The following is a 27,423-nucleotide window of genomic DNA, read 5'->3' on the forward strand; positions in this document are numbered from 1 at the left end:
TCAGAAATGGATTTAGCAGAGCAAATAAGTGTGGAGTCATCAGCATATTGAATGCAGATAGCCTCAGGAATGGCTACTTGTAAGTCATTTATAAAGAGGGAGAAAAGAAGTGGTCCAAGAATAGAGCCTTGGGGGACACCAAGGGAGATTGGTAGAAGAGATGAGAGTTTGTTATCCCAGAGGACAGCTTGTTTCCTGTTAGTGAGATATGAGCTGAACCAGTGGATAGTCTCAGGTGCTAAGGAAAGAGATTTGAGAATTTTTAGAAGGAGAGAGTGGTTGACCATGTCAAAGGCTTTGGACAGGTCTATGAAGAGAGCAGAAGACAGGACATTATTGTTGCGATTATTGTTAATAATATCTGTGAAGGAGAGCAGAGCAGTAGTTGTGCTATGATAAGGCCTAAAGCCATGTTGACAGTTTGTTAGTATTTTATTTTGTAGAAGGTGATTCATTACCTGATGGTGGACACATTGTTCCATAATTTTAGCTAGAGGTGACAATAGAGCTATGGGTCTATAGTTAGAATGTTCAAAGGAGTTTCCTCCTTTATGTAATGGTATGATGTAAGAGATTTTCCATACATCAGGGATGGATTCTTCATTTATGGTCCTATTAATGAGAATTGATATGGGATAAGCTATTTCAGAGGCTGCTTTTTGAAGGAATTCAGAAGGAAGCTGGTCAGCAGAGGGGGTGCAAGGTTTAAGTTTGAGAATGCATCTCTGTATAAAGGTAGTGGAGATGGGTTGAAGCCTAAAGGTTGGTAGTTTGGAGGAAGTATGGTCATGAATGATGGTATTGTCACTGGATAGATGGGAGGCCAAGGAATTTATCGTATTGATGAAGAAAGAGTTGAAAGTGTTGGCAGTATCAAGGGGAGGAATTGTATCAGACCCAGAAGGGGGGGGGGGGGGGTGGTAGTCTGTCCAGGGTGAAGAAGTTTATTTAGGGTTGACCAGAATTTTTGAGGATTATTGTGATTCACTTGCTGAAGATTGCTATAATAGTTCTTTTTGTCAGAGAGGATTGATTTTTTGGTAATATTTCTCAGGTGTCTGAAAGTCTGTTGGTCTATGGGAGATTTGCTAGTTCGCCATTTTAACCAAGATGTGTTTCTAAGTGACATTTTTTGTCTAGTTTCTTTTGTTAGCCAGGGGGCTGGCCTAGCCTTAATTCTAATAGAACGTTTTGGTGCATGATAATCAAGAATAGTTAGGAATGTGTTGTTAAAGAAATTAACAGCTTCTTGAAGAGGAAGTGTTTTTAGTGGGTTCCAGTTACAAGCCTTTAGTTCCGTTTTAAAAAGGGTTGGGTTAAAGAATTTGAGGTTACGTAGGGTCCTATATAAAGGAGAGTAATTAGAGGTATTTTTTTGTCTAATAATATAGGTTAGGTTGTGGTCACTAATGTTATCAGGTAGCGTTCCAGACTGATATTTAATTTGAGGTTTGTTTACCAAAATCCAATCAAGAATACTTTCTTTGTTATTAGTTTTGTTAATCCTAGTAGTGGTGTTAATAGTTTGAGTGAAGCCATGGAGATTAATATGGGATGCTGGGTTGTTAGTGGATATTGAGGACCAGTCTAAGTTGAGGTCTCCTAGTATTATGGTTTCTTGTGGGTAGGTGGATGAGGCCCAACTGAGGATATCTTCTATGGTAGTAGAGTTATTTCCAGGGGGTAGATATAAACAGATGATATAGATGGATTTTTTGAGGTTAAGTTGCAGCTTTGAGATAAGAAGTTCGGTTTTAGTAAATCCAAGGTTCTCATAGGGTACTAATGTTATTTTTAGTTCTGTTTTGAACAATAGTGCTACTCCTCCACCTTTTTTACCATTGCGGTCGAGTCTCAGGATATTGTAGTCTGGTGGTAAGATTTCAGTGTCTTTAGTAAAGGGTTTTAACCAGATTTCTGTTAAACAAAGAATGTCAAAGGAGTGGTGGTCAAGAAGAGAGTGGAGTAGGGTTATTTTGTTATTGATGCTTTGGATATTAAGGTGTCCTATGAGTAAAGTATGTGTGGTGGAGGTTGGTGATTCAAGAGAAGTGTGTAGAGAAACAGGTGTAGCTTTAGCTGAAAAATTAGATGGACCAGGGTTGGGGTGGATGTCACCATCTATCAAGGTAGATTGGTTGTATAGCAAGTAGGATTTGTTAGGGAAGTATAGAAAGTACTTAGGTTTTCTAATCAAGAGGTTCTGACTTTTTATGTGAGTCAATCTGTGGTATTTAGCTAAGAGGTAGCTAGAGGTAGATGTGATGTTTAATTGAGAAAAGTTTAGGCTTTTGAAATTTGAGGTTGAATGTTTAGGAGAGTAGTTTAGGTGGAGATTGAGTGTAGTTTCATAGGAGGTTAAGGAATAGGGCAGAGTGAGAGAAAGGGAAGTGATGAGTAGAAGAATTAGTATTTTTAGAGTGTTGTTTTTTACAGAGATCAAAGAAGTATGTTGGAGGATGTCTGTTGACATGTTGAGATTGTTAAGACAGGAATAGACTAGTGAACTTTGGAAGACTATAGAGTAGGGATGTATAGCTAGATGGTAGAGACAGGATAGAAATATTCCTATAAGTATAGTCAGGTGATAGGTGAGGTGATAGAGGAGGGTAAAGTTGAGAGGAAGTTGTGGATGATGTAAGAGGTAGTGATAGGTGAAGTTATAGAGGGGGTGTGGTGTAAGGGGTATAAAGCTAAGGACACGTGGGGTGGGTGGGATAAGGGGGTAGGGAGGGGAGCGGAGCAGAAACAGTTAAGGGAGGAGAGCAGAAAACAATCAGCTAAGCAGGAGAGTAACACCACGAGTTACCTATACTACTTAGTTTAAGAAGCAAGAAAGGGAAAGGTTTTTAAGGAGCATGAGAGGGATTCAGGCAGAAAACAAGTAAATAAAACAGGTGCAGGTAAAAGTGGGAAAGAGGTATAGTTTAGATGACAAAAAGACCAGAAAGGGAGCAGTGATAATACACGGAGACAGCAGGTTTAAAGTATAGGGAAGTAAATAGTACAGTTTGCAGAGGGGCACAGGGAGGAAGACGCAGAAAATAGGCAGGTATATAAAAAAAAAGTAAGACCCAGTTGTCAGTGAACTGAAGGTAGGAGAAACAGAGAAAAGGAGAGCAGCAGCCAGAAAGAGGTAATTTAGAGATAGAGTGGAAACAGAAGAGGCAAAACAAGCAGGATACAACAGTTGAGGGAAGACTAGCAGGGGCAGGAGTAGTTAACAACAAATGCTAGGGGATATGGTGACTGAATAGTATGCAGGTGAGTAAGGGAAGGGGGTAGCTTTAGCTTGTACTGCGTGTGTGCCGCCCACAAGAGGACATAGACACCAAGTAAAATATACAAGCATGGACATACAGCCAATGCAGGTGAGAAAAGGAGATTTACTACTTTTACTCAAGTGGAGTTAGGGGTGCTTCCTGGGTGCCAGTACAGATAGCCAGCTTAGCGTCAGGTAAACTGGGAGAGATAAGCCAGCAGGAAAGGGACAGCTCGATGAGGAGCACTAGGCTTTAATGCTAGAAAACAAAAAGAATAACAGGTGAGAGAGCAGCTGTGGTTAGAAGGATAGGATGTAAGGAGAGGTACAGGTAACAGGTAAAAAAACAATATTTGCAATTCCAGTATCAGTTATTCAGGCAATATTCAAAGGTAGCAGCAGTAGGTATCAAACATTTATACATAGAACTATGTCTAAGTTTGAACAGGCTATGCTAAAGCAGCAAAGCAAAGCATTTCAATGAAGGCCTTTAGGCAGCCTCTAACTGTAGTTAAAATAAGGAAAAAAAAGTACCACTCTGCATTAAAAATAGTACTCTAGGGGTTCAATCACTTAGCGACCCAATAAAGTGGCTAAAAACATTGGCAAAAAACATTTCTAGTGGACATTCAGTTTAAATATCTAAACGACTAGGTTTAGCGACCCAATAAAGTGGTTAAAAACATTGGCAGACTGCAATAAACCATTTCTGGTGTACATTCAGCTGTAAATATCTAAGCGACTAGGTCTAGCAGCTTAGACGGGCAACAGTACATAGAAATTCAGGCAGACTACAATAAAACATTTCAGGTGGACATTTTGCTTTAAATATCTAAGCGACTAGGTTTAGCAGCCTAAACTGGCAACAATACACAGAAATCTTCAGCCCACACAACACAAATGGTAAGACCACCTTAGCGATTACATCCAGCAGCAAAAACTAGTGGTATGTATCAAAAAACACCAAATGCAGAGGAGTTACTGTGCAAACAGACTCGCGACCATTGACCAGCAGCGTTACCAAGATACAGGTAGTATAAACATCAGCGGCTGCAAGTTATAGGCATTAGATTACAATTTTAACCAAAGAAATAAAAAAGCACAATTGCTGATTAAAAAACACGTAGTACTTACAGGCAGCACGCCACGCGGACAAGCTAGGGACACCTACTCTGAGCTAGAGGAGATTCAAAGATGGCGCCTCAGAGAGGAAACCACTACAAGTAGAGTTTGAGAAGGGAGGGGGGAGGGGGAGAATAGGAGGGAAAGCCAATAGGCGTGGAGGGCTTGGAGTGGGGGCGGGAGGCAAGAGCCAGCAGGAAACAGTTAAGGGAAGAGAGCAGAAAACAATCAGCTAAGCAGGAGAGTAACACCACGAGTTACCTATACTACTTAGTTTAAGAAGCAAGAAAGGGAAAGGTTTTTAAGGAGCATGAGAGGGATTCAGGCAGAAAACAAGTAAATAAAACAGGTGCAGGTAAAAGTGGGAAAGAGGTATAGTTTAGATGACAAAAAGACCAGAAAGGGAGCAGTGATAATACACGGAGACAGCAGGTTTAAAGTATAGGGAAGTAAATAGTACAGTTTGCAGAGGGGCACAGGGAGGAAGACGCAGAAAATAGGCAGGTATATAAAAAAAAAGTAAGACCCAGTTGTCAGTGAACTGAAGGTAGGAGAAACAGAGAAAAGGAGAGCAGCAGCCAGAAAGAGGTAATTTAGAGATAGAGTGGAAACAGAAGAGGCAAAACAATCAGGATACAACAGTTGAGGGAAGACTAGCAGGGGCAGGAGTAGTTAACAACAAATGCTAGGGGATATGGTGACTGAATAGTATGCAGGTGAGTAAGGGAAGGGGGTAGCTTTAGCTTGTACTGCGTGTGTGCCGCCCACAAGAGGACATAGACACCAAGTAAAATATACAAACATGGACATACAGCCAATGCAGGTGAGAAAAGGAGATTTACTACTTTTACTCAAGTGGAGTTAGGGGTGCTTCCTGGGTGCCAGTACAGATAGCCAGCTTCGTAACTTCAGGTAAACTGGGAGAGATAAGCCAGCAGGAAAGGGACAGCCCGATGAGGAGCACTAGGCTTTAATGAGCCAATGCAGGTGAGAAAAGGAGATTTACTACTTTTACTCAAGTGGAGTTAGGGGTGCTTCCTGGGTGCCAGTACAGATAGCCAGCTTCGTAACGTCAGGTAAACTGGGAGAGATAAGCCAGCAGGAAAGGGACAGCCCGATGAGGAGCACTAGGCTTTAATGAGCCAATGCAGGTGAGAAAAGGAGATTTACTACTTTTACTCAAGTGGAGTTAGGGGTGCTTCCTGGGTGCCAGTACAGATAGCCAGCTTCGTAACTTCAGGTAAACTGGGAGAGATAAGCCAGCAGGAAAGGGACAGCCCGATGAGGAGCACTAGGCTTTAATGTCAAGTGGAGTTAGGGGTGCTTCCTGGGTGCCAGTACAGATAGCCAGCTTCGTAACTTCAGGTAAACTGGGAGAGATAAGCCAGCAGGAAAGGGACAGCCCGATGAGGAGCACTAGGCTTTAATGTCAAGTGGAGTTAGGGGTGCTTCCTGGGTGCCAGTACAGATAGCCAGCTTCGTAACGTCAGGTAAACTGGGAGAGATAAGCCAGCAGGAAAGGGACAGCCCGATGAGGAGCACTAGGCTTTAATGAGCCAATGCAGGTGAGAAAAGGAGATTTACTACTTTTACTCAAGTGGAGTTAGGGGTGCTTCCTGGGTGCCAGTACAGATAGCCAGCTTCGTAACTTCGGGTAAACTGGGAGAGATAAGCCAGCAGGAAAGGGACAGCCCGATGAGGAGCACTAGGCTTTAATGAGCCAATGCAGGTGAGAAAAGGAGATTTACTACTTTTACTCAAGTGGAGTTAGGGGTGCTTCCTGGGTGCCAGTACAGATAGCCAGCTTCGTAACGTCAGGTAAACTGGGAGAGATAAGCCAGCAGGAAAGGGACAGCCCGATGAGGAGCACTAGGCTTTAATGAGCCAATGCAGGTGAGAAAAGGAGATTTACTACTTTTACTCAAGTGGAGTTAGGGGTGCTTCCTGGGTGCCAGTACAGATAGCCAGCTTCGTAACTTCAGGTAAACTGGGAGAGATAAGCCAGCAGGAAAGGGACAGCCCGATGAGGAGCACTAGGCTTTAATGAGCCAATGCAGGTGAGAAAAGGAGATTTACTACTTTTACTCAAGTGGAGTTACGACTGCTTCCTGGGTGCCAGTACAGATAGCCAGCTTCATAACTTCAGGTAAACTGGGAGAGATAAGCCAGCAGGAAAGGGACAGCCCGATGAGGAGCACTAGGCTTTAATGAGCCAATGCAGGTGAGAAAAGGAGATTTACTACTTTTACTCAAGTGGAGTTAGGGGTGCTTCCTGGGTGCCAGTACAGATAGCCAGCTTCGTAACGTCAGGTAAACTGGGAGAGATAAGCCAGCAGGAAAGGGACAGCCCGATGAGGAGCACTAGGCTTTAATGAGCCAATGCAGGTGAGAAAAGGAGATTTACTACTTTTACTCAAGTGGAGTTAGGGGTGCTTCCTGGGTGCCAGTACAGATAGCCAGCTTCGTAACGTCAGGTAAACTGGGAGAGATAAGCCAGCAGGAAAGGGACAGCCCGATGAGGAGCACTAGGCTTTAATGAGCCAATGCAGGTGAGAAAAGGAGATTTACTACTTTTACTCAAGTGGAGTTAGGGGTGCTTCCTGGGTGCCAGTACAGATAGCCAGCTTCGTAACGTCAGGTAAACTGGGAGAGATAAGCCAGCAGGAAAGGGACAGCCCGATGAGGAGCACTAGGCTTTAATGAGGCAGCACGCCACGCGGACAAGCTAGGGACACCTACTCTGAGCTAGAGGAGATTTATTTTAAATAACACAAGGAGAAGCAGATATCAGGCACTGCAGCCTTTGGAGCAGTTAAATGACAGTGATGACAGTCCAGTGGATGAGAACTCAATTCTCACTGTCACCCAACTTGATGTCCATAAGTTCACGATATCCCCAACCTCACCAAATCCATGGTGTTCACCTATCTCTTGTGTCCTTCGCCATCCATGTCTCTTGTCTTGTTTGTCTTGTCTGTCTGCAATTGCTTCCTCACCTGCCCAACTTTCCTCACCCAGACATTAATACAGCCCTTCCCCAATATTCCTCTCTCTCTCAAAAAATGACCACTTGTCCCACAAAAACTATTGCGCCATACATAGCTCTCCATTTCACATTCGCACATGTGTCTTCATGACATACAAGATTCTGCCCAGTTCTCTATACAACAGATTGTGTTGTAGTCACCTCTCTCTCTGGAGGTAACAGTCCAAATTCAGCCAAATTTGTATGTTTTATTTGGGAGCAAATGGATAGCTATGGTTCTTTCCTACATCCTTTCTGCACATTCCTGCCTTGTTTTCACTTTGTGCATACCCCTGCTTGCTCCCCATTTCCCCACTTCCTTGTCTTCCCCATTTCTTTTCTTTAAAGAAATATTGCACAATGGCGCACATCACACATTAACACGCGGCTATAGCAAAACCAGTTCTAAGTATTATATAATTTGATTGGAAATCAGTACCATATAGCCATATTGTAGACACTACTTAACAACTATCACACTTCAGAATTTGGATTTACATGTGTAAAATTATTTGACACTGTTAACGTACACCTGGATTCAAACCAAGTACCATCTAAACAAAAAAATGCTTGCATCACTGCATTAACATATGGTGTTACAGACTCAGTTGATTAGCAGGTGTATTTTAGAGACTGTATAGCAAATGGTAGATTTAACTGCTGTTGTATACACCTGCTAGTTAAATGAATCTCTGGATGCAATCATTTTTTATTATAACTTTATTATTATAACTGTTCTTTAGACCAATGCTACCTCTGTATTGTGATTCTTCATATTTCTATGCATTGTTAACTTTGTCACTGTTCATGCTTGGAGCTTTTCTCCCCAGGCCTCTACTGAAAATGGACATATATCCAGCTAGACTAGCCCGATCAACAAATGTAAAATAAATAAATAAATACATAAATAAATAATGCACATAATGTAATGATAAGTACCTTTTGGGGTCAAATGTATTAGCTATATATAACACATTAAAGTATTTTGGTAGTAGCATTACTTATCATGACACTGTGTGATGCACAGTATCAAAAGCCATCACACACTACTGCTGTACAAACCTAAATGAGTATCAGGCAATAGTGCTTTGTAAAACATTACAGAGGATTGACAATACTACTTCACAGAAACTTAATGAAGAAAATAAGACATTAGTGATATGGGAAGCAAGCAAGGGAAAGTATAAAGGGAAATCTTTCCTAAACTTTGTCACTTACTATTGAATGTATTAAATAGATCTGCTATCTAACAGATTCTGTGGTAGCAAGTGTTAATGCATTGATGTTGGAGGCAGATGGTACTGGGGTTGAATATGGTTAGAAGTAGTCATTTTGTAAGCGTGTATGATACTTCAAATATATCCACTTATATTACTGCTTTTTACCATTGCTGCATATTGGTGTGCACCACCCACCATTGCACAATAATTCTTTAAAAAAAAGAAATAGAGTGACAGGAAAGTGGTGAAATGGGGAGCAAGCGGGGAAAGAACAAAGTGAAAACAAGGCAGAAATGTGCAGAAAGGATTTAGGAAATAACCATAGCTATCCATTTCTTCTAGAATAAAACATACAAATTTGGTTGAATTTGGACTGTCACCCCCCAGAAAGAGGGGAGGTGACCACAACACAATTTTTTGCACAGCAAATTGTATAGAAAAAGTGAAATAATCTTGTGTGGCATGAACCCACGTGCAAAATGAAGAGGTAAGTATGGGACGATTTTTTTTTTTGGACAGGTGCCCATTTTTTTTTTTGAGAGAGAGAGCAGAATGTTTGGTAAGGGCTTTAGGAATGTCTGGGTGAGGAAAGTTGGGCAGGTGAGGGAGCAATTGCAGACAGACAAGACAAACAAGACAAGAGACAGGGACGGTGAAGAACACATGAAGTGGGTGAACACCATGGATGGGGAGAAGGATGGCAAATCTCGGTCCCATGCACATTGAGGTTGTTGACAGTGAGAATCTACTGTTATCACTGTCACCTCACTGCACCACTAGCTGCAGTGCCCATTGTCTGTGCCTCCTACTAGTGCCCTGTACTAAAATAGAGAGCAGATGCTCCATCTAGCATAGGCATGTGCCAACAGTGCAGCACACAATCCTATGCACCATCCTGGCAGTTCATCACAAATGATAAACTCACCCCCTCTGCCACTCCCCTGGAGGGAAGCACAGGCATGTCCTTTGGGGCAGAACTACCTGAGGGGTGGAGTAGTGCAGGGGCGGCAGAGGGGGATGCTACCAGGTACTGTACCAGATGTGCTAGACAGAAGTGCTGTAGCCGGTGGAGTGGGTGCAGGTGGATCCCATGGGACAGTCCTACCTCACTGTGCTGTGGGAAAAACAAAAAATAAAAAAGTAAATACACACAAAAAAAGAAAATAATAAACACCAAAAACATTAAAATAATAAACACAACAAAAAAAGAGAGAGAGAAAACAGTTGCGGTGAGAGAAAAAAGGGATAATATTAGTAACTTCATATGTAACATACAAAGCATCGATACAATTATTTTACTCTGTTCTGTTGCCATTACTTTTAACACTACAAACTCCTCTTAAAAAGTTTCTTCCTTACTTTTAGGGCTACCCAGTTTATAACAGAGGCACACTGTAATATAGATTGTAGCCACTAATCCTTGATGTGTGCATATATTGCACATATGTGTGTTCCAATTATACTGATTACAGAAGGTCATTTGTGCCACTGGTATAGAGGTATGAAATTACATTCCAATAATGATGAAAACATAACAGTATTGTATATTTTGGAAGTGCGGTTTTTGAACCCACAACTGATGACTACTGTCAAATAATGTAGTACTGTTCTTTTGCCCTACAGACTAGACTACTGCATGCATACTTTTCCTTTTACAGTTTAGAGATGTATGCCTACTCTTATTTGAGAATATGGCACCATTGCTTTGTACTGCAGACTATGGTATGCAATAGTTATTTTTACAGTTGTGATATGCGTGCTCATTATGATACAACTTTATTAAATACTAGCTAAGCAGTCCTTAGCTTTTATTAATGATACAAAATTACTATAAAAATTATTATTATTAAAATACTATTTAGACAGTACTGTTCTGATGCATTCATACCACATGCTTCTTGCATCCTTGCTAGACACACAACATGGGATCGAGCAATCAAGACTCTCCCCTCAGCAGTTGTGGAAAAAAAACAGAACTGAACACTATTATAAATACCAGTTTTGACTATATTCAGCTTTTAACTCTTACAATTACTCAATGAAATTTGTACTTACACATCTTTAGGGTGTCCCCTGCCCAACATTCCCTGATCCAAAGCTTGAGGGTATGCTACTTCCTCCTCTGGAGGTCTTCAAAATGATGTCTGCATTGCTCACATGTGCAGGGGACACTTGTCACAGTGGTTAAAGCCCCGGCAACACTATTCCAGGCTTCAGATTTATATTCTGAGCCGGAATAGTCCTGCTGCAGCAACCTGGGCCCATGCTCTCTAACTAGGAGTCCAAAAAAATCTTGGATGGCTGGGCACCACAACACTGCGCCTGAAAGCGCATACCCTCTCTGGCAACTCCAGACATGCCTGCCATAGTTCAAGCTCAAAGTCTAGTGAGCATTTCCTGCCAATTGCAGTTTATACTGTGCTGTTTCTCACCTATTCCATGTCTTGTGCTTACAGAGAGTACACTCATTTTGAATTTGCAGCATTTAAAAATGTTGTGCATCGCTTACCATCGCACAAACACAGTAAGCAAGAGTGCGCACTGCTGGGCATCTTGTTTGTGCGATGGTAAGCAGTGCGCAACAGTGGCTAGTAAGGCAATTTCTAGCTGATTAGGTTTATGGCCACTTGTGTAAGTGGGCTGTTCAGTTTTAGCATATATATGGTTCTCCTGCATCTGCAACTATTACAACAAAAGATTGAAAAAACAGTTGTGTATCATGCACTTTATTGCTATAATCTGCACTCTCACAACAGTAAAACAAAAGTTGCACACCCTGTACTAGGACCCTGTACCATCTGCACTCCACACCTACACTTAACACCTGCTGTCACAGGATTAGTGAGATTGATATCTGATATCTTAGTAGTTATTGTAAGGTTCTCGTTAACCGTAGCTCAACACCACTTACCGTGGTTGCTTGATGCACAATATTAATTGAATGCATCCAGTTCATATGTGTGTCTGTCTTGGTCCTGTCTACAACCTGGGTGGTCCATTTCCTCGGTTTGTGTGCTGCTGCACTTCGTGCAAACCAGGTATGCACAGCTAAACAAGTTTATGCCAAACGGCAGATCATGCAACACTAGCAATAAAAAAAAAATTTAAAGGATAAAACTAATTAAAACACAAAAGGCATACTGTCCACTGTTTTGCAGCATGTCCAGATATTGCATCATATATTTGGCCTTTTCCTTGTAAATGGGTGATTTATTGTGAAATCACTGAAGATTGCAGTCAATTTGTGTTCTGCACTTCATACCTTTCAGAAAAGGCATGCTTCCCTTTGCCCTGGAATGATCCACATTCACTATACAGGTTTCAAGGCCAGTAACACTGGGGCATTCTGTGAAACCTTCCCTATGTGCAGAACTCATCATTAATATTCATGATGTGAGATTGTGTGATGCCACATGAGGCGTAGTATCTCATACACAAACACACTCCATGTAGGACATCATGTAGGGTCTGCGAGGCACCTACATGGAGTTTATTGAATCTGGTAGTATGAATTTACTTTTTATCACTGTAAAGAAGATGTCTTACTAATAACATCACTGTTTGTTCGGATTTAATAACTTTTACTGTTCACAAAATATTTACATTGTTTATCTTATGCTTTTTAAGTTTATTTTTCTGAAAATGCTCTGGAATGCAAGCTGTGTGTACACTGCTAGAGGTGCAACATTCCACAGCACATAGGTGTTAATGACTTAAAAATGGTAACAAGGGTTTTAACATTATTTCAGTGAGTGCAGGCACTCAGAGACGAATACTATCAATTCACCATAAAGAGGTAAATCTTACTTTTGAGGGCTCAAGGTTTCAGGAATTCCATTAATTTTGTGAACCATTCACCCACTAAAGCAGATGTCTTAGTGGAATTCTTAAATGATTATTGTGAAAAGTAATTCAAGTTTGCATTAGTACAAGGGTACTGCTAGAGGTGCAACATTCCACAGCACATAGGTGTTAATGACTTAAAAATGGTAACAAGGGTTTTAACATTATTTCAGTGAGTGCAGGCACTCAGAGACGAATACTATCAATTCACCATAAAGAGGTAAATCTTACTTTTGAGGGCTCAAGGTTTCAGGAATTCCATTAATTTTGTGAACCATTCACCCACTAAAGCAGATGTCTTAGTGGAATTCTTAAATGATTATTGTGAAAAGTAATTCAAGTTTGCATTAGTACAAGGGTTTTCTATCAATGCAAGAATATAAAATCTGTGAAAGAGAAACAAGAGTAAAATATTTATTATTAATTTAAATTATCAAAGGCAGAATTCCACCCTCCTTTGATTCAGCTATGTTGTTTTTAATGCCAGGTACATACTTGGTAGAAGCATCAGACTGATTTGGAAACTGAATAAAACTAGATGCCTTAATACTGACTGTATTCTGTAATGTCTGGAGAACCTGCTTATGATAATATGGACCACTGCTTAAACTCAGCTTGCCAAATATACACTGCCATCCATGTAGGTAGGATCTCTAAAAATGTGATGTCTTTCTTCACTGCCTTGTGCCATGAAACTAGCCATCCAACTGAGAAAAAAACTGCCTCCAAAATAACCACCCATTTCCTTCCCATCTGTTCCATTTGTGGAAAGTTGGAGCAAGTCTGAAGTAACCCAGTTTTCTTGCCATAACGTGACCCAGTTAAACTGGTCCAAAAAGTCTTCAGCAACCTCAGGTCTTCTTTTACTTTTTGGGGGATGCAAACCCAATGTTGTTTCTTCAGCCCCCTCTTAATAAATTGGCCAAGGACCTAGTGAATGTTTTGTCTGGCTGCATCAGTCTACAGGTGAAATTGGGGGAACCTAATAACAAAATGATTTGACATACACTGACCTTTGACCCACACAAAAGAAACTCAATGTCCAAATTCAGTCACTTTATCTTTTCCTCCACCAGCTTAAATGACTGTCTGGCTATATCTAGCCCTAAAATGTGATGCCCTGTGAAGAAAATTAATTCTTGTCCTCATCCAAAGGTACACCAATGTTATTGCATAACAGGATGAAGATGCCCATTTCTGACCTAATGTTCTGCTCACCTTCACCAGTGATGAGAAAGTCATTAAGATAATGCATAGCTGCTTGCTTCAAGGCCCTTGCTGTCAACACCATTGTAATGCTGCGCTAAATGATTCAAAAATTGTGTAAGCAGCAGAATAACCCATTGGGGTGGCTGTGTTAAAATACAACTGCTCTCTAAAACAGAACCCCAGTCTTAACCAATCCTGTTCTTGAATGGCTAGCAATGTAAAAGCTAACTTCATGTACTTGATGTTAAGTTTTCCATAGCCATGGCTCATTAAATGATTTTAATGACTACAGCAGCCTCATCTAACATTGCATATTTTACTCTTGTGTCCTTGGTAATGAAATCATTAACCAAAGACCCCACTGGTGGGAAAGGTAATGAATTAGTCAAATTTGCCTGCTTTTTACTTTGGAATTAAACCTATTGGTGAATTCATGAATTATTTCCATCAACAGACCATAAATGGCGCGATTATTCTGCCATCCTGCACTTCTTCTTTGATTATACTTGCAATAATGACTTAATTCCTTCTGGTGTCCTATATATCAACATTTGAGCTGCTTTGTTATCTGGATAATATTTCATTTCTTGTGCTAATTCGTCAACTTGAATGGGAGAGCGAGTTGCCCCACTGTTGCATACCCCACTGGAAACAAGGACCTCTGAGGCCACAAAAGGAGCCTCTCCCCCAAAAGGGGGTTGTTTGTTTCCATGGGATTGCTTTGTCACTGCTGCGTGCCACTGATGTTGGCCTAGCTTGGCTCAACTTTTGCCAACAGTTAAATGCTGTGTGCAGTTTGCCACACTGTGCTCACGAATGAGTGAAATGTCAGCTGGGCCAAATACATCTGTCTCTGTTGAAGGCCATCATGTTCCAGTTTCTTGTGATTCTTGAATATTCGCTAGAGTATTCAGGCTAGGCCTTTCTAACATGTCACTCAACCAGATGTCAGGGTGTCTTTGATCCCAACTAATATCTTTATTGGTTGCTTTTAATTTCCTGAACCTTTGATTATATGCTAACCATTCCACTCTCCCCCCAACATGGTGAGTTTCCATGATTGTCAACAAGTAACAAAGTACAAGCAAGGCCAGTTGGAGGTCTTTCTCATAGAGAATGGATGCGTATAATAAGAAGCCAGACACCCAAGCATCCCATATTTTTGGGGGCTGTTTATTGCTTACCGATTTGCCTAATGCAGCCAGTGCAGCCACTAGATCATTGGTTCTGGACTTTTCTGCCTCTAAAAGTCTTTGAATACCATCAGTGTTCATTAGATTAAATATATAGATATAAACTCCCACAAGGATTTTTTCTTTGATGACTTTTGGGATGTAAGTGATTATGTGTGACCCTGGGGCATGTCCATCTGGCAAGATAAGTAGAGAAGCTTAACAATTGTTGGTATGGGGACAACATAGCTGGCATTCTGCCTTCTTAGGCCTCTTTATTAACTGCTTCAGCCTGTGATTTACCTGAGACCACTTGTTTCATGTGACCTGACCTATTGGTGGAAATAGCTTGGAGTTCAATTTATACTCCCTCCTCTGAAAACACATAGTGTAGTCAATTCCTGGATGCTATGATGCTATGCCACAGCATGCCAATGACTGTATATATTTTCCTCATACCCCCAATGACAGAGCTTCAACTATGCAGGATTTCTACCACATAGCACACTTCCCTAAAGTATTGAGTGCCATAGACTGCATGCACATTGAGATCAAAACACCACCCGGGGACCAGGAAAGAGTCTACATAAACAGAAAGAGCTTTTCTCTCCATTAACTGCCAGGTCATGTGTAACACTATGGAAATCATCCTGAATGTGTTTGCTGGCAACACTGGCAGTTACCACGACTCCCAAATCTGGCATAACTCACAACTCTACCAGCGTTTTTCTAGGGGGATATCCCATAAAGCCATTTACTGGGGGATGCAGGGGATGCCCTTGAACCATGACTGATGATGCCCATCGGAAATGCACACGCACCCATGGAGGAATGCTATAATTAGGCACACTCTCAATATCATAGAGTATATGTTTGGGCTGCTGAAGTCATGGTTTCAGTGCCTAGATAAATTGAGGGGCCCGGCAGTGTGATCCCAGTACTTGTGCCAACATTATCACTATCTGTGCTATCCTACACAATATTATCCTGAGACAACAGCTGCAACAGGAACACCAAGGAGAAGGGGCACACATTCCATCACCACTGGCAAAGTCACCACAGCCACATGCAGGTGAGGACTCAGAGGGGGAACCACCAGCCATTGTGGGTGTAGGTAGATATAAGTGTACATAATATTCCCTCAGGCTGACCAACAGGCAACATATAGCACACATGTTGACCACCTAAGGGAGGTACAACTTTCATCCTACTCATATACATACAGTAAAATTGATGCCAGGTAATGATCACAACCTTTACTTACACATGCAATGGCTGTGTACTGCTAGCATCACACAGAGTTGGCCCCAAACTACAGCAGTTGTAACTGCAGGACTATCAAGGTAAGTGTTGAACCTGAAACAAGAAAATAAATGGGTAAGAACACAAATGAACGTCAGATACTTGGATACTGTTACTTGAACATGTAGACATCGATATGTGACAGGAATGACTTATGTCAATAGATTTCATGTTTAACAGATAACATGCCTCACACAATAGAAAAAGCAGTCCAAAGTCTAATTATCCCTGCATTCTCACAACAGTAAAAATGCTGTAAGAAATCAGTAAAGGTTTCAAAATAGCATCAACAATACATATACTAAGCACTCAGTCAAATATGCACCCTGTGCATCAGAAAAAATACATATGTATCCCTGAATCCAAAATATAAAAACAATGTGATGGCATAGTTGTCATCATTTGCACAGAGTGGGGTTTTGGGGGGCAGGAGGCCAAGGCTGACACAAAAGTAGCAACTGTGTGTGAGTAAGAAAGACAGGCAGGCAGAAATGTAGATAATTATAAAATGGCCACTGAGACAGACTGACATGTAAGTCTCATGAATGCCTCATGTACCTGTAATGTGCATGTGTCTGTCTGGCCACTTGATGTGAAATGTGTGTGTGAGTGTCTGCATGAACACAGCCAAGCTCTGTGCTGCTTCTACATCTTGACATGTTGGACAGGTGTGAGCCATGCATGGTAGAGGTATCAGCTCATCGTAGTCACCCCTGACAGCAAGAACTGGCTCTGCCAGGAGTTGAACTTGCGTGCCTGTTCCCATAGTCAGATGTCCTTGTGCTACCTTAACTCATTCACTCTGGAGCAGCTCAGAAAATGCTGCCTGCTTACTTCCACCATAGGAACAACAGTGCAGCCTGAGCTTATTTTCAGATAATCTATTTGTAATACCATACAGAAAACAAATGTTCATAACTCTTTAACCATAAGAGCTAGATTAAAAATGTAAAGGCAAAAGTTGTTCAGCAGACACTGGCTTTCCAACAGTGTAAATGTTGATAGTGTGTATGTAAGTCATTATTACATATTTGCCAAGGAATGCTGATATTGTGCATATTTTTTTACCTTTTTGGTACAACAAATCACAATATCTTGGTGAATGTACCATGTAGACCCATACAATTTGTAATTAATTTGTTTGCATGAATGTTAGCTTTAAACTGATACTGTAACCATTACTGTGTCATGATCCTTTACGGAGATATTCACAGAAATATGATTAATATTATATTTTTCATAATTGATAAATAAACAAAGCATAATATCTCATCACCTGTAACAGACAGAGACTACATATCAGTGTACAAGTTGTGTGTCTCAATGTCAGCTTCAAAACAAAACCTCATTTGTGTCATCACCATGCTCCCTTGCAAAGATATGGGCATAATAATGAGAAATGTTGCAAATGTACACTTTTCATAATCTTACAAGACTAAACATGTGCATGTGTACAGCATACAGACACAGTTCTTTTACCATGTTGTAAGGAGTAAACTGTCTTCAAAATGAGGTATTACTTGGGACATTGACATGCTCCCTTGCAAAGTTATTTACCAAAATATGTAAAAAAATCATAATTTCCATAAACTAAGTCCTAAACAAACTTTGATATCTGCACATGTGTACAGCATACATATACAGTTCTTTTACCATGTTGTAATTATTAATACTGTTTTAAAAATGAGGCATTATTTAGCACATTGACATGCTCCCTTGCAAAGTTATTTACCTAAATATTAATAAAATTCATAATTTTCATAACCTAAGTCCTAAACAAACGTTGATATCTGTAAATATGTAGAGCATACAGACACAGTTATTTAATCATGTTGTAAGGAGTAACACTGTCTTCAAAATGAGGTATCACTTGGCATAATTTACTTGTTCCCTAGCAAACTTATTTACCAAAATATGAAAAAATTAATAATTTCCATAACAGAAGTCCTAAACAAAATATGATATCTGTACAGTGGTCCTGCATACAGACACAATTCTTTATCCACCCTCTAACTACTAATACTGCCTTCAAAATGAGGTATTACTTACCCTGATGACATGTTCTCTGATAAAGTTATTTAGCAAAATATGAAAAAATCATAACTCTCATAACCATAATTGTAACCAAACTGTGATATGTGTGCGGACGGTTACTGACATATTCTCTTGTACGTGGTACTCTCCTCAAACACTTTTTCTTACTCAGCATGTTCACCATCTCCCTACCACAGTTATTTGCCAAAGTAAGAAAAATATAATTTACATAACACAATTCATAATCAAATGGTTATCTGTACCTGCACATAACCTACAGATGGTTCTTTGATAATCTGAAAATGAAGTGTTACTCAGCATGTGTACAAGTTTCCTAGCAGTTCTTTTCCTGTGTCATCATTAGTGACAACAGTGTTCAAAAAGTATAACAATAGAGTTTCTTACCATACTGGTCTTACTTGGTCATGGCTGTTGTTCATTTGTTCTCACTGGCTGCATGTTACCAATATATGGTGCATAGCTGTCATCACGCCATTGTGGAGGTCAGTCAAGAACAATGCAATGCCATCCTCAGTTAGGTGAATGCCATCACTTCTGAAAAGGTGAACATCTACTGCATTGATGCTGTCATGGAAGATTGTTGATCCACCAACCCTGTGCATCAAGCCATGCATGAATCCATTCTGTAAATGTCTGGCCTTGTGTGCTGCCCGTTGACTGTTTGCTGTTTTCCACATCTGGCGAGGAATTATGTCAGACCAAACAAAATGACAACATGACCACCACGACTGCAGTTATTCAAAAATTGTTCTGATTTCAAACTGTAGCCTTCCGAGTGGGTGAGTGAGGACATCATTCCCTCCAATGTGCAGCACAAGAGTGTCAGGCTCAGGGTAAATCGAACACTTCTCTTCCAGCAACTGCAGGAGACTGCTCCAATGCATACCTCTTCTTCCAATCCAGTATACCTTCACACTAGATGTGGGGAAGCTCAAGTTGTAGTTGATTTTACTTCTGGAAGCATGGCTGGCAGCCCAGTGAATGTAGGAATGGCCACACACCCACACTCTCACTTGTCGTTCTTCTGCTTGTGAAGCCATGTCACTGTCGCAAGGTGGACATATCTGCACATGAAAGAAATGCAAACAGGTTACTACTGATGCTTGAGAGATGTAGTGGAAGGCTACATATATATGTATATCATATGCATTACCTGGTTAGTCCATCCTAATCTTCACTCCTATCCACAGGGAAATTATTCTTTTGATAAGGCACATAACTGGTGAAGACGATGCAGAGGTACACACCTACCACCCTTGAAAACACCAGATACACAATGAGTGGTGCTGCAGAGGTACATACCTACCAGCCGTGAAAACATCAAAATATACAAATTAACTGACAAGGAGGCACAGAAAGGGCACATGTAAAGAGAAAAGCAGGGTAAGGACCGCCACTCCACTAATATGCCAAGGACAGGCATGGGGCTTCAGCTCGTGGGCATCTGAAGTGTCCCATACCTGTGCTGGCTGCCCACTCAGACTGCTGGTAGCAGCAATGACTCCTGACTGCATGCAGTGCCAGCCTCTCCCTTACCTCTGCCTTTTCCCTTTACATGTGTCCTTTCAGCAATGGCCATAAGGAGTCAAAGGAGAGAGCCACATGACTATCCAGTGGATTACTTAAGAGGTTTATCCCTAATTCCGTGACTTGGCCTACAATGCCCTAGTCAGCAATTATAGCAAATGCCTTGGCCAGGTAAAGGTAGGCAGTATGCACTGTTTTGCCTTTGTCCATTGCTTTGGTGAATTGAAGCATTCGCCCAAGGGACCCCTTCAATGAAATGTTGCAATATGCATGAGGACTAACATGAACCTTTGCCATGAATGACCCTTCAGAAACAGTTGTTACTGTGTGCAACTCCAAAATGAGACATTGACCCAAGTGATGCCTACAATGTGTAGTGTGTGTGCGCTTGTGTGTGTGTGTGTGTGTGTGTGTGTGTGTGTGTGTGTGTGTGTGTGTGTGTGTGTGTGTTATGTTAGAGGGTGGGTGTGTATATGGAATGTAAACTAGCTGTTTGCTGATGTCTGAAGTAGAGGGTGAGTGTTTTGCTATGTGTGAGAATGCAGGAAGTTGTGTGTGTATTTAACATAACTCTCAACTGTCCAAATTTAGCTTCATAGTTTTGGTCTCTTTCTCATAAAATATTTGGTTTTCTGGCAAATCACAGAGGATGTAAGTCACTAAATAATAACATATATATTCATATCCTTCATAAAATACATTCTAGCACAAATCCTGTTATTCTAGTAACTAATTTAAAAAGAACAATATTTAAAATCTAGGTCCAGATTTTGCCTCATATATTTGTTATATTTCTCGAAATTTTTAAAAATGAAAGTAAGAAACTGGTGTGGGGGTTGGCTTGCAATGAGTCAGAGTGGAGAAAAATCCAAAGCTGGCTTGTGCATTCATCAGTGTGATAACGACATCTACTTATGTGAATAACAGTGACAGCTGCTGTGAGTTTGGCCTGAAAAAGTGATAATTCAGTGATATATTGTAAGTGCACTTATTGGTAATGTGATAATGACCTGCATTTCATTACTGCAAAGTTAAGCATGCTCAGACACAGGTGATAATTGCTGCACAGAACCTGTTGAATAGGCATTCATTACATTACCTTGTGCAGCTGTTATGTAACACAGAGTCATCGTCATCAGTAAGGACAAGACCTGAGTAATTCAGTAAAAGACTATCACTTAGATATTAATGAGCCCTGCCTCCCACCTAAATTCCACACATGACTCATAAAGCCAAGAAAAATGCCCAAAACATAAGGTAGCTCCATGCTGGTAGTTGTCAGCAAGTAATAACCTTTATCTCACTCAGACAACTACTGAGTATAATCATAGATAGAATAAGACAAGCAAAAATGTCAAACTTACCTGGCTGATCCATTTCAAAGTACTAATTCATATTATCTCACCTAACCATCCCTCTGGTTACAATAAGAGTCAGAAGTTAAAAAAGGCAGAATATTGTCCAAAATATCCAGTGGAGCAATGCCAACAATCACAGAACACACAAAGATCGGACCTAAATTTTGCATGAAAACCATGGGCGTTTCTAAAAAGTGTTGAATACCAAGACAGGTTACCTAGTATAGATAGCTTGCCTACTGATAGAATACATGCTTTAGCAGTGGCACAACAGGTAGCATGTTTGCTTTGGTGCAGAAGGCTGTGGGTTATATTCTTATACCAGATAGATCAATTACTGACACTGCAGAGTAGCAGAATGGAGGTGCTGCACTCCTGTGTGTGTCAACCCTTCATTGTTCTTGTTTATTGCAGGGTGATAAGCCCCCCATTCCAAAATATGAAAAAAAAATAATTTTCATAACTGTAGTCCTAAACAAACTGTGATATCTGTATATTTGTACTGCAGACAGACACAATTCTTTTACCATGTTGTAAGGAGTAATACTGTCTTCAAAATTAGGTATCGCATGGCAGAATTACATGCTCCCTAGCAAAGTTATTTACCAAAATATTAAAAAAATTATACTAAATAAACTAAGTGAAATTTACAAAGAGTCCTGTCAAGTATGCACAAGCACCAAAATGTAACATTACCCGCAATGACCCCTTGAGTAGTATGTCCGAGTATACACAAGCACCAAAATGTAACATTACCCGCAATGACCCCTTGAGTAGTATGTCCGAGTATACACAAGCACCAAAGTGAAGCATTGCTTGGGGGTCCTACCAATCAGTGACAACGTGCTCAAACCAGCACCAACTTAGACAGAAATCAATACTATACACAAAAATCCATCATTTCTTTTATTCCATTAATCATGCAAGCATTCTTTGCTTTTTTGCAGACAGATGTGGGCAATCATAAGAACCGAAGTCTATACATGCTGGGCATTTCAGTTCTAAAATAAGCAGAAAATAAATAATAAACAAATTATCTAATAATACATTAAAATATATATACACATGAAAAGATTCACCTATTGTTTCCTCCAAAAATAATATATGCACTGCATAAGGCCAATAAACCAGTGTAACCTCACATCTGGATTGCACTTCCCAATTACTTATTTCATCTCATTTGAAGGGTTTCCCTTCGTTTAGGGAGTTATATGTTCCCATCCTCAGCAACACAGGACTAAACTGACAAGATCATCTTTTTCCTTCATAAGGAAATTCAGCCAGGGCATTGGGAAATGTATCCCGTACTCTTTTTGATAGCATCAATTATACCAACTATACATGATCTAGATGACTCACAGAGCTTTCAAAAACTGGCTACTTGTTCTAAGTTTGACAAGTGACTAAAAGTACAGCATATAAATGCAGCAAGGTGGATTAATCCTCTTAACAGCACATAAAACACTTGAATGCCATGCAAATTGTAAAAATAATTCAGTTGAATACTGCCGCTTCAAATTCAGAGAGAAAACAGTAAAAATGCAGGTAAATGGCACAGTCTACTAAACACTTATAACTAGGCACAGCACATAACCCACTGATTGGAGAGTATATTATGAATGATAGCAATCTAGTACCTTTTTTTTTTTTTACTCCAACTACTTCAATGGCAATTTGAGTTTTTCCATTTGGCTACTTTATACTGAGTATAGAAAAAAAGAGTCAATAATATATGGGGGGGGGGGGGCACTTGGATTTCTAAGAGGCTACAGGAAGATATGGAAATGGTCAGGAATGGAATTGGGAAGGACTAACCTATCACAGCATCTATAGGCTGAGTATGTATGTTGAACAATTAAGAAGTAAGGTCAAGCTGAAAGGGGAGGCTATTTGTTTTAGCATATTCTGTAAGTGGTCAAGCCAGTTTACATTCAGATTACAAATACGGTTGTATTTCTGTTCTCACTAATTCCAGTGCAAAAGAAGATGGTTGTAAATCAAGTGATGCCTAAAGGGCTAAGAAAAGAGCATTGTAAACCAAAAGATGTAAGGTTAACAAAGTCAGCTCAAAACAGCAGATTATGTACACGTCAGTGGTAGACAGACAAATGCGGGTTCTGAAGTACACCAGAAACAGTGGTACATCTTGTTGATGTTTGTGACATAATAATGGCTGGGGGCCTACATACTGAAAGGAACAATAACATGGCAGAAGGTCTACATTAGGGATTGCAAAAATACTCAACATACAGGTAGCTGACAAGCATTGGAAACAGGAACCACACAGAATTACTGAGATTGGAGTAGTTCTGATCACAGGGTATCATCCAATACCAACTGTAAAGAAATGTAGAACCATGAAAATCAGAGAAATAAGTCCAAAAAAATAGCTATTACATATTACACATAGAGATTACAGGGTACTGCATACACATCATAAAATAACTAGATTTGCAAGAAGAAGGTTCGAGTTATTAACCAGTGATAATGAAGTCAATACACTATCCAAAATGATAAGCTAGATGGAAAAACTAGAATATTCATAGAAGGAAAATTATATAGGGAACTGGGAACTGTGCACAAGACTGTAGGAGAAAGCAATGAAATTGCAATTCAAATCGTCTCCCTTATGAATGGCAAATATTTTTGACAATCCAATTTTTTGTAGATAAATGCAGTTTACAATGGGTTATAAAATAAGATTCATTATAAAAAATGCCCTCCCTACATTTAGCAAAAATATCTCAGACTCGAATGGAAAAAAGTCTAGCAGGTTGACAACGTTATGCTTTCACTGCAATCTTCCAACCCAGCAAAGCAGACAACAGTCATGCATAAATCACTGAGCATTGAACACTCTTCAACCATCATTGATACTCACTTCTAACAGAATAAGTCACATGCATCTGTTGTTCTGAAAAAAAGTCGCACATGTAGTACAACTTAAAATGAAGTGCTCGATTGCTTTGATATCTCCGGTCAAGGATTCAAAACTGTAGTTTAAGCTGTCTGCATGAGGAAAGAAATAGCTACTCAACACTCATACTAGATAAGCTTGTGAAGGAGGTTCTGGGAACACCAGCCTTTCTTACAAAGAAATGAGAACATAGTTTGCAAATGTAAACATACATACTTGTCAACCGTTAATAAATCATGGCAGGGGGTTCAAAACGGAGCACCCTGTTACTTTTCAGTAAAAATAAAAACACTAAAAGTGAAACCTAAGTACTGCGCTGAATATCTATTCACATCAAAGCTAGTAAGCAACAGTTGTTTGACTTGCAAGGTCCATACAGACATACGGAAAGTGCAATCACATTGAATCAGCATAAAAGGTGCAGCAAATACATTTTCAGAGAGTAAACACAGAATCCAACTGTTATCGGTCTGAAACACAGAGAAGTACTCAACTATTTCTGAAAGAAATCCTGCTTGCAGAATGGTTGTTTGCCCCAACATCCACAAACAGATAAAAATACTGAGTGCACCTATATGGGAAGACACTAACCGTAGCAGTGACATTCCGTTTTTGCAATATTTATTATTTATATGAGAAAAGAATCACAGTCTGTTATAGCACAAACCAAGACAGCAAACTGGTCTGCTCCTCACAGAACAGCTCTTTCATATACACAAGCAGTCATTCTACATTCATACACACACTCTTCATTCACTCCTGTACTGTTCGCTCTCTTATACACACAATATATATACATATATATATATATATATATATATATATATATATACATATTTTACTTTTTAGTTACATTAGTATATTTATTTTTGTATAATATATTTTAAATGAGTGAGAGGTTAATTAACTGTGTTTTAATTGTATATGATTGCTGAATGATTTGTTAAGCTGTTTGTAAGATTCCATTGTATTTGAAAATGTTTTTTACACTGATGAAGAACAGTTTTGCTTGAAAGCTTTGTGTGGATATTAAACCTTATAGTTTATTGAGTGGTCATGTCATTCCTTATTTTTACATTTTGGAAGTTTATTTGTGGAGAGAAAAGTTTGGATACTATATCTGATTCTGTTATTGCACTAAACATGTAAGCCACACATGTACAAACAATGGAGAATGTTCAAGTGTATGTCCTGCTAATACTGTAGAGAAAATGTGAGTTGCTTGTATGCACATGATTTGATTGTTTCAAAGTTGTGTCTGTGGCAAAGAGTAATAATATTCTCCAACTGTGTTTTGTAATTTCATTACTCTGATAGTGCAAATCCAGAGCTATGTAATCATTTAACATCTGTTTAACTTTATTTATTTTTGTTTGATCATTATCATTTGCATGGCATGTGCCTTAGCGCAAATGCGTCCAAATGCATAAAAATTTAAAAGTTAAAGTCAGTTGCCTTAGGAAGCACAATCACACTTAGAGGCATAGTGCAACGGTCAGCACCTTAGGTGATAACGACAGCAGAAATTATACCTGTGACCCAAGTGTGTGTGTAACACAAGAGGGGTAATTCAATAAAGCCTACATGGATTAATTTTCTATGTAGGCATAGAGGCACGTGGCTTACACGAAAGTAAGCAGCCGTGTGATCCAGTAAACAGAGCTGAAGGGCGTGCATGAGCATGCCAACATGGAACTATCCGTGGCATGGAAATCACCTCATAAGCAGGTGAATTTCACACAAATGAGGGTGTAGAGCAATCCAGCAAGGAGACAGGCAGTTGTGCAGATCCTGTGTTGGTGTCAGAACTGTACACAAAAAATTTCCATGTACATGAAATTAAAAATGAACAGGGGCTGTAAAAGCCCTGCTAGAAGGTCAGAAATAGTATAGCAGACATATATATGTGCAAAACTATGCCCTGTGTGTTCAAAATGTAATAGGAAATAATTTAAAATAAAGATTTGTTTTAATACCCATATTATGTTTACGCAGCACATAGCAGTGCACAAACATGCCATTATGCAAAAAAAAAATATTTAAAAGTGTAAAAATGAAAAATAATAAATGTGTGACATTAATGCATTATAGGGCCTTGCATGGAGTATGTTCAAATGTTCAGTGGAGATATCTGTGGTTGCTGCGGAGGCAGGCCCTGGAATAGTGTAGTATCCAGGCTGTGTGCACAGATTTGTATGCAAATGAGCTGGGGTTACTGAATAGTAAGTATGGGTTTCCATGCCCACAGATAAAGTCTGTGTAGCCTCAGAACCATGTTGGTATCCACAGCAGAACTAGCTGACATCAAAAGGGGGTGTGTCACTATCTCTTTAGCACATTGGAGCTCAGCTGCTGCTAAGCTTTGTTTAGCTACGAGCCACGTGTTTTAGCTGATTTGAGCATGTTTCCATGCCACGCTACTGTGCTGAGTGTGCTGGTCCATGGGAGTGTGTCTATTGACTGCTGAGCACTATTTATACCTGCGGCGTGCATTTGCATGCCGCTCTTTAGTGCTTAGCAGGGAATTACTGATGACCCCTGTTCCACTTAAACTGGGCCATTCGAACCCCACAGTGATGTACTTGGCGGGTGGAATGCATTATAGTCAGCCAATCACACAGGCTGCATCTGCAGCAGAGCACTATAAAGTATGCATACACCTTACAATCTGATTTTTCCCACATACTCTGCACCATTGGAGTACAGACTTGGGAATTTTAACTGAGAGAATGCTAGGGGATACTGCAGCTCTTCTACATTTGTATGTGCTAGATGCTGAGGTCAGTGCTGATGCTGATGCTGACAATAGGCCTAGACTGAGAAGGAGAAAAGTGTTCAGGCCCAGGGTAACATACCAGGAGCTACATGAACTGGAGATTGCAGGGTGGACAGGGACATACTACAGGAACTCCCTAAGCTCTGCCACCTTCAACTCAGTCCCAGAGCCAACAGAGGGGAGCCCATCCCAGTGGAAACAAAGGTATGTGTAGCCCTTAGAATACTAGCTACAGGTACTTTTCAAACACCAACTGGGGACATGATGGGGATCTCACAGGCATCAGCATCTGGCTGCCATGCAAACACATGCCAATGAGCACATTTATTTACACCACACCCCTGAGGAGAGGGCCAAGAGTATCTGTCTCTTCTACCATGTAGCACACTACCCTTAGGTACTGGGTGTCACAGACTGCACACATGTACACATCAATGCACCACCCAGTATGGAGGGTAGAGGCAATGTCAAACACAAGAGGTATCACTCCATCAACTGCCAGGCCGTGTGCGATGCCCAGGGCATTATCATGAATGTGTCTGTGTGTGTGCTGGCAGCCCTGGCAATTATCACGACTCCCATACCTGGCATGCATCAGAGCTGTACCAGATGTTTGCCAGGGGGACATCCCATAT

Source organism: Protopterus annectens, chromosome 6.part0 (assembly GCF_019279795.1).
Source record: "Protopterus annectens isolate FY-2018-M chromosome 6.part0, PAN1.0, whole genome shotgun sequence".
Taxonomy (NCBI): Eukaryota; Metazoa; Chordata; order Ceratodontiformes; family Protopteridae; genus Protopterus; species Protopterus annectens.